The sequence below is a fragment of the Polistes canadensis genome, unplaced genomic scaffold (genome assembly GCF_001313835.1).
Source record: "Polistes canadensis isolate GaletaPanama2010 unplaced genomic scaffold, ASM131383v1 scaffold_118, whole genome shotgun sequence".
Classification (NCBI taxonomy): domain Eukaryota; kingdom Metazoa; phylum Arthropoda; class Insecta; order Hymenoptera; family Vespidae; genus Polistes; species Polistes canadensis.
Window position 1 is genome coordinate 187444 of NW_014569665.1, and position 7592 is coordinate 195035.

Consider the following 7592-nt stretch of genomic DNA (forward strand, 5'->3'; position numbering starts at 1 on the left):
ACATATTATGTTTGTTGAGATAATTTTGATTTATTTATCGAGAGTATACTTATATTTATTCGTAAAAATATTTTTAATGGAAGATAAAATTCTTTTTTTTATTTATGCATTATAATACGTTCGTATTAAACAATTTCTTATTCGGTGTAATAACAAAATCAACGAAGATTTCAATTGAAATATAATTATATAAAACGTATGTAAGCTTTTAAACGATCTTTTCTGATCAGATGTTTTATAATTCAAGTAACCCACTATACTACTCCGTTTACCGATTTAACGAGCAGTATCTATTTTTATGCAATGACTATTTTACGTTCCTCCTAGTGTCGGACAAATGGTTCGATCTTTCGTCTCGAGACTCACGGCTACCATTATAAGACTTGTTTTTAGCTTTTTTTTTTCCCCCGTCCCCTTTCTCCTTCCCCTTTCACCACTCGTTTAACTTCTTTCCTTGCATTTTACTTTCTCGTTTCATTTTCATGCACATTAGTCTTACATTCATTTGATCGACTTATTTTCTAATGTTATAACAATAAAATATATTATATTATTCATCGAGATAAATAATAATATTCAATTGCATTAGGAAACAAAAACAATGTGTGTTAATTAATTGAAATAAAATCGTGAAATTATTCGATCGCGAAAAACAAAAAAAAAAAACAAAAAAAAAAGGATTGAAATTAATTTTGTAATATTTTTCATATTCGCTAGTATCATCATCGGTGTGGTAGATTTTTACGAAAGTTATGCGTGCGTGCGTGCGTGTGCGTGCGTGTGGGGGGCGGGAGAAGGGGTGAAGGAACAGAATTACGTAATTTTGTCGTAGGAAATATATTCGCGTGGGTCATAGTATTAAAATGTAAAGGTCGATGGTGGTGTTTTAGGTGTTGGAGAAATGATAGCAGGGATGATATCGAACAGGGGGAAAACCTCGTGTAAAACCACTATGGGAAATATTCCGTTGGCGTGGTGCAGTTTTTACGGAACGCACACCTCGTATATCGGATCGCGCATTAATGTCATATAATTTTATGTACCGGGTTACGTACTGTACAACGTATACGTAAAAGTATACACAGGTGTTACGTATGTGTGTGTGTGTGTGTAAGTATACGAGAGATAGGTCAACCGATCTCATTGCATTTTGATAAAAAATTTCCTACGGACGACGACGACGACGACGACGACGACGACGATCTATTGTAGACGATAAGCATGATAAATGTTTATTTAGAAAAGAAAAATATGTAATAAATATTAATAGCAGTATTCGTAGTTATATAGTTTTATGCAAAACACGATTCGACGTTTTCGTTTCGGTAATTGTATTATATACTTGGACAATTGTATAACATTTATTATTATTATTATTAAAAATATTTATTTTAAATATATTTTATTTATTATATTATTATAAACAGATATTATATATACATCATTTATTTTTCAATTTAATCGCGAACATAATTTCGCTGTTAACTATTCTTCGAGATTATCTTTTATTTTATTTGTTTCTTTTGGATCGTTAACGACCCCATCATTTTTTAATCTTTTCTTTTTTTTTCAAAATAAAGATCGCAGTTCGTAAGGATTAAATAATAATCCGAGATAATATTCCAACGTAGTTTGGCGTCATTAATAATCCTCCCCGTTAATTGGAGAAATGTGCGTTAGCATTGAATCCGTAAATTCTTGTCCGAGTAAGAATAATTTTCGAGTAGTATAGTCTGGGTGTGATTCGGTTGGTCTAACGTCGACCATCCAGCCACCAACCAGTCAACCAGTCTTATTATTTTGAAAGAGAGAGAGAGAGAGTGTGAGAGAGAGAACGATAAGAAGAAAGCAAAAGGATACGAATTAATTACTTCGATATCCTCTCGAGAAAGCGGAGTTCAAATTCCCCTAGGACAGCAGTTTATCATGATTACCTTTAGTCCTTTGGACCTTAGTCTCTAGGATTAAGAGGGATGATTGAGTAGTCCACGAGGAGAAGAAGAAGAAGAAGGAATCAACCTGGCTCGAGTATTATATGAAAATATCCTGTCATCCTGATTTCTACGCGAACAACACGCGGATTCCTTTTTTTCGGATTAAAAAACTGAAGATTTGAAGGATTTAAAAAACAAAATCTATAAATATATAGAAATTAACAGAACAGTTAATAGATTTCTCTTCTCTTTTTTTTATATATATATAAGAATTAAAAATTAAAAATAAAATATGTATGATATAATAACGAAGTAATTGATATTATCATCGTATAGATTGAAAGTAAGTAATTCTAGCTGGGGTATTGTGAAAACTGACTACTCGAAGCTAGGTATAACAGAGTATAGTATCAAAGTAGAATGTATGTATGCCGTGAGGAGGACGTAAGTTTGAGGTTTGACTATCGACTAGCTGTCCAGTGACCAAACTTAGAGTCGACTTACAGCCACGAACCATGGCATTACGTTATAGGACCCTAGAGGCGTCACTGAGACCTTTAAAGACTGCTTTCCTTAAAGCATTAACGCCATACTCTCCTAAATTCCTTTACCATCTGTCCCATGTTCTCATACACTTTCTCACTTTCTCTATCCTACAGTTTTCTCTCTCTCTCTCTCTCTCTCTCTCCTTTCTATTTTTTTTGTTCTTCAATTATTAATTCGTTAAAAGAATTTCATTCGTATTTTCAATTGATTTATAATTTTGTACGGCACAGAATTTCAAATAATTTATTGCATTTTAAATTAAAAATTATATTAAAAATTATAATATTTTTTTATTAATGAAGATATTTTTTTTTTCTCGAGTAATGTAAAAATGATAAAGAAAAAAAGAAGTAATAGTTTAATTATATTAGTATTATCCACATGCAACTATAAATGTCACCACCGTGTATTACGTTGCATCAAAAAGGTAGGACACTTTTAATCCCATCGTACCCTCCTCTCCACCCCCCATAGAGTTAAATCGTTTAAAATGTAAACTAAGAAATCAAATAATTCAGCTTATATCTCGATTGTTTCCTAATGAACAGTATTGTTTAAAAAATTTACAATAGAACGTACTTTTTTTCAACAATCCTGTATAAGTCAAAACGTTTAGAATCAGGATACTTAAAGAGATCATTCTCCTCCTTTCCTTTTTCTTTTTCTTTCGCGTGTGTCAGCTTTTTTTTACGACGTTCTATCTGGGATAACAATTTATCATTTTGAGTCAAACACAATGATGTAACAACCAAGAATTAGATAGATGATCCACAAGACCCTTACACTCGATCGTTCAAAAGTTTATTATTATTATTATTATTATTATTATTATTATTATTATCGTTCTATCATTGCTTATCATTATTATACGGGTTATTTTAGGGTTTCGTTATGTTTTTTTCCTCTTCTTTTTTACGAAATAAAATTCATTCATTTTCGATGAAGTGGACGGTTAAGCAAAGGCTGTATTTAACGTTTTATCGCTCCCTCAACGAGGTTAGAATTAATAAAGCTCATATATCTCTCGGCAGGCTCAGGAGAACTCGTTTCATCGCTAGACTCTTTCAACTTATGATTAATCGTCCCTTATAATGAATAAAGTTACGTTATATGACTGTTCACGTTGTTCTTTTTATTTCTCGATTACGAAATATTTACTACTTAATTAAAATTACATTTAAATTTCTTTTTTTTTGTCGAATTTAAATAAAACGTATTATCACGATGGAACACATACACACACACGTACGTATAAAAAGATAATTATATTATAATAATTTCAAACCAAAAATTGTATTTCATTTTGTTTTATTAGCATTCGATCAAAAACATCTACCCTTTCATTCATCGGGTTTCTAAATTGAATGATATTTGTTGCACGCGAATAATAATAAAATTTCATAGAACTATCCTAACAACACGATTTATTATATTATTAATGTATTCGGTATGATATAATGGATATCGAAAATATAATAAAAAAAAAGAAAAAAAGAAAAAAGAAGAGAAATGTTAGGAATGAAAGGTGATGAGAGGGAAAGACAAAAATTCATAGGTTGAAAGACTTTTAACAAAGATTGAGTAGCTAGGAAAAAGTTGCTTTCACCTGGTTGCTCGTTGCTGGTGGTTAATGTTTGATATTATGCTACCTGATGGATGTTGCTCGTTAATTTTATTATTTAGTTGTTGAGATTATGCTTTGGATATGCTCACATACGAATATAATCCAAAAGTAAAAGACAATAAAAATAAGTAAATAAGTAAATAAGGAAGAAAGTTAAAATAAATCAAAAAAATAAATTAAAAATGAAAAGAGACAAAAAGAAAGAGAGATAAAAAAATGGGATAAAGTAATAATAGTCAGTCGGATTTTAGTTGATAACGTAGGAAAACTAACGTAGTTAGAACGGAATGGAAAAAAAAAGAGAAAGAGAAAGAAAAAGTAAAAGAGAAAGAGAAGGATATAGAAGGTGGTTGGAGGATGATTGGCTGCTGGGGCTACCTCTGTTCCTGGATACTAATATCTCGGGCTAGGTGGGATATACTCTTACAAATTGTCTGCTACTACCTCGTGGAAGGGTGTGCGCGAGGGGGATTTGTCTCCATTAAAGGGATTGAGGTTTTGTCGTACTCCACTTCTACTTCTTCGCGTTTCTCTCTCTCTCTTTTTTTTTTTCTCACTTTCTTTCTTTCTTTTTCTTTTCTATCCACTACCACCACCACTACAACTACTGCTACTATCCCTCAAGCTCTCTTTTTTTTTTCCTTTCCTTCCGTACTTTTTTTTTTTTTCMCCCCCATCGTTTTACCAAACCCTTCTTCTTCTTTCTCTTTTTATCTATTTCTCTGTGTGTTTGTTTCTCTTACTCTCTCTCTTTCTTTCTTTCTTTCTTTCTCATTTCTTTTCTTTCTTTCTTCTTCTTCTTCTTTACGTTAGACGCCAGATTGGAAGACGAATCTTTTGCCAGCAACAGGATTTTCTGTGGATTCACCTTGAAGTAAGTGCGTGCAAACGGCTCGTTCTTTTTTTCCTTCTATTCGGTTTTTTTGTTTTTCGTTTTGTTTCGTTTCTTCCTTTTCTTTTTTTTCTTTATTTTTCTCATTCTCCGTCAGGTATCCCGTCAAACACCGCGGATGTCTTTAATGGCGTTTCATTTTCTTCCTTTTTCTTTTTTTTTTTTTCTTTTTCTTCTTTTTTTCTTTCTTTATCTATTCGTTTTTTTATTTGTGAAGAATAAGGAAGGAAGGAATAATTTAAGAGATCACTGGGTCAAGACACGGATCAAGGAACATGACTTTAATTTGATATTATTCAACGTAGTAGCCATTTTTAAAAAAATGGCTACTATATTATATATTCTTTGTGATTGATCTTAATAATATTARTAATGATAAAATTAAAAAATTTAAATCATAAAATAAACCATTACACATGAACCCAAGAATTACATATAATCTAATAATTATTATAATCCCAACATCACCAACCCGATTTATTAAAACTGCAATTATACCAGAATTATAAGATTTTCAATTTTGATAATAAATAATTAAACAATAAGAGGTTAACCCCAACCCATCTCACCCTAATAATAAACCTATAAAATTTGGGCAAATAATCAACAAAATTATACTTAAAACAAACATTAAAACTAAAATAAAAAAACGTTTAATATTTACATCGCTTTCTATATATATTAATCTATATATATTAAAACAAAACTAGAAATTATTATAACTAAATTTAAAAATATTAAACTAATTCAATCTAAATAAATTAAAAATTCTAAACATATAGAATAAAAAGTCATTAAAATAAATTCTACCATTAAATTTAACTTATTAAATAAAAAAATTATTCACAATAAAAACATAAAAATTCTTATAATATATAATAAAAGAATATTTTTTAATTCTAATCAATTTTTCATTAAATATATTAATTTATAATTAATCAATTAAAAAATTAAATTTAAAATAAAACAATTTATATCTCTAATAGTAAAACTGATGATGATTTTTGGAATATAATAAATAGGAACGATCGATATTTTTATTATTTATATATTAATATGTTTATTATTTTATGTTTATTGCTATATTGTTTCCACCTATCTTTTATCGAGTCAACTTTATTTCTACAGGCAAAAAAAAAAGATATACATATATATAATTTTTTTCTTTAGTCAAACAATACTGGTGAGAGTGTGTGAAAGAAGTAGAAGAAGAATAGGAGAGTAAGAGAAGAATAAAAGTCTCCTTAATGTTTAAGCTCTCGTAAAACATACTTTACTTATATTTTTCTTCTTATACTTTGTCAAAGTATTCCGAAAAAGTAAAATATTGGAAATATGAAAAGAATAATATTTAAGAATTTCTGCAACTTCCTTTGCATTTGATCCGCTTGCTTCCTTGCCAGCTTGTGTTATGTTGTGTTGTGTTGTGTTAGTTTATTTGTTTTTTAAGATAACAAATGTCATCAAACGTAACATATTTCGTCGAACTAACCCACCGAGAGAAAACATTACGCGAAAGAGAGAGAGAGAGAGTAAAGAATGAAATAGAAAAGGGAATAGTGTAGAAACAAAAGAAAATATCTGATAAATCGTAAGATTTTCTTGTGCACAACAACATAACGACGACTATTTGAGGGTTGAAGAAAAAGAGAGAGAGAGAGAGAAAAAAGGGGGTTGAAGAGAGGGAAGGGATGCAACGAGTAGTATGCTTGTGTCATAAATTTTAAAGGAGATCTTATTACCCGGAAGATCTCAATGCGCGTCATAATGGAAGATAATATTGGGACTGGTTCCAAACCATTGTACTCGATGGTCCGTTGCGTATCGGTGAAACCTACGATGCTTACTGACTCAATCTAAATGCATATACACATAAACACAAATAAATATATATAGAATAGGTATATGAAAGTTTGTGTGTGTGTATATATTCGTCTTCCTTTCTTCTCGTTTCCAACTCACCCTCACGGCGCCATAGAATATTTGTCCATGTCTACGGCACGCACTTTCCCCCTTAACAACGAATTTCTCTCTCTCTCTCTCTCTCTTTTTCTATGTCTGTCTGTCTGTCTGTCTATCTGTCTCTATTTCCTCTCTCATCTACGTAAACGATAACTCTAAATCGATTTTCTCTCGAATATATGAGAAAGCTTCGTTCTATCGTGAAATCTACATTCCTACGAGAAATGTTCATCATTGTCAAACACGTTTATTACATACGCGTGTCAATTTTATATACGCGGATTGTTTTTCTTCCAAAAAATAATAAAGTTCTCTTTTTTTTTGTTTGTTTTTATTTTAATAAGAGAAAAATTGGAAGATATACCTTTGTAGACTTTCGTGAAAATCGATACGAACTTTTAACAAGGCAGGAAATGCAAAAATATTATGTATTTTCTTATTGTTTTTTTTTTTTGGATAGGATTGGTTACGAGAATATTTTTGTCCGATTTTATAATTTTATTTCAAGACGAATATGTCTCGAAGATACTTTTATACGCGTTTTTTTTTTTAATATAATTGGAAAATAATTCTATTCTTATTTTTTATCGGTTTGCTTATAAGTATATTTTTATTTAATGAAAACAAAAATTCG

The 7592-nt window shown here is 30.2% G+C and overlaps 1 protein-coding gene across 6 annotated transcripts in view; it reads right to left on the reverse strand.

The window, feature by feature from the left end:
* Nucleotides 1-7592, reverse strand: part of LOC106787879 (CUGBP Elav-like family member 2) — a 376528-nt gene that overhangs the window by 126100 nt on the left and 242836 nt on the right. The gene's annotated exons all lie outside the window — the stretch shown is intronic.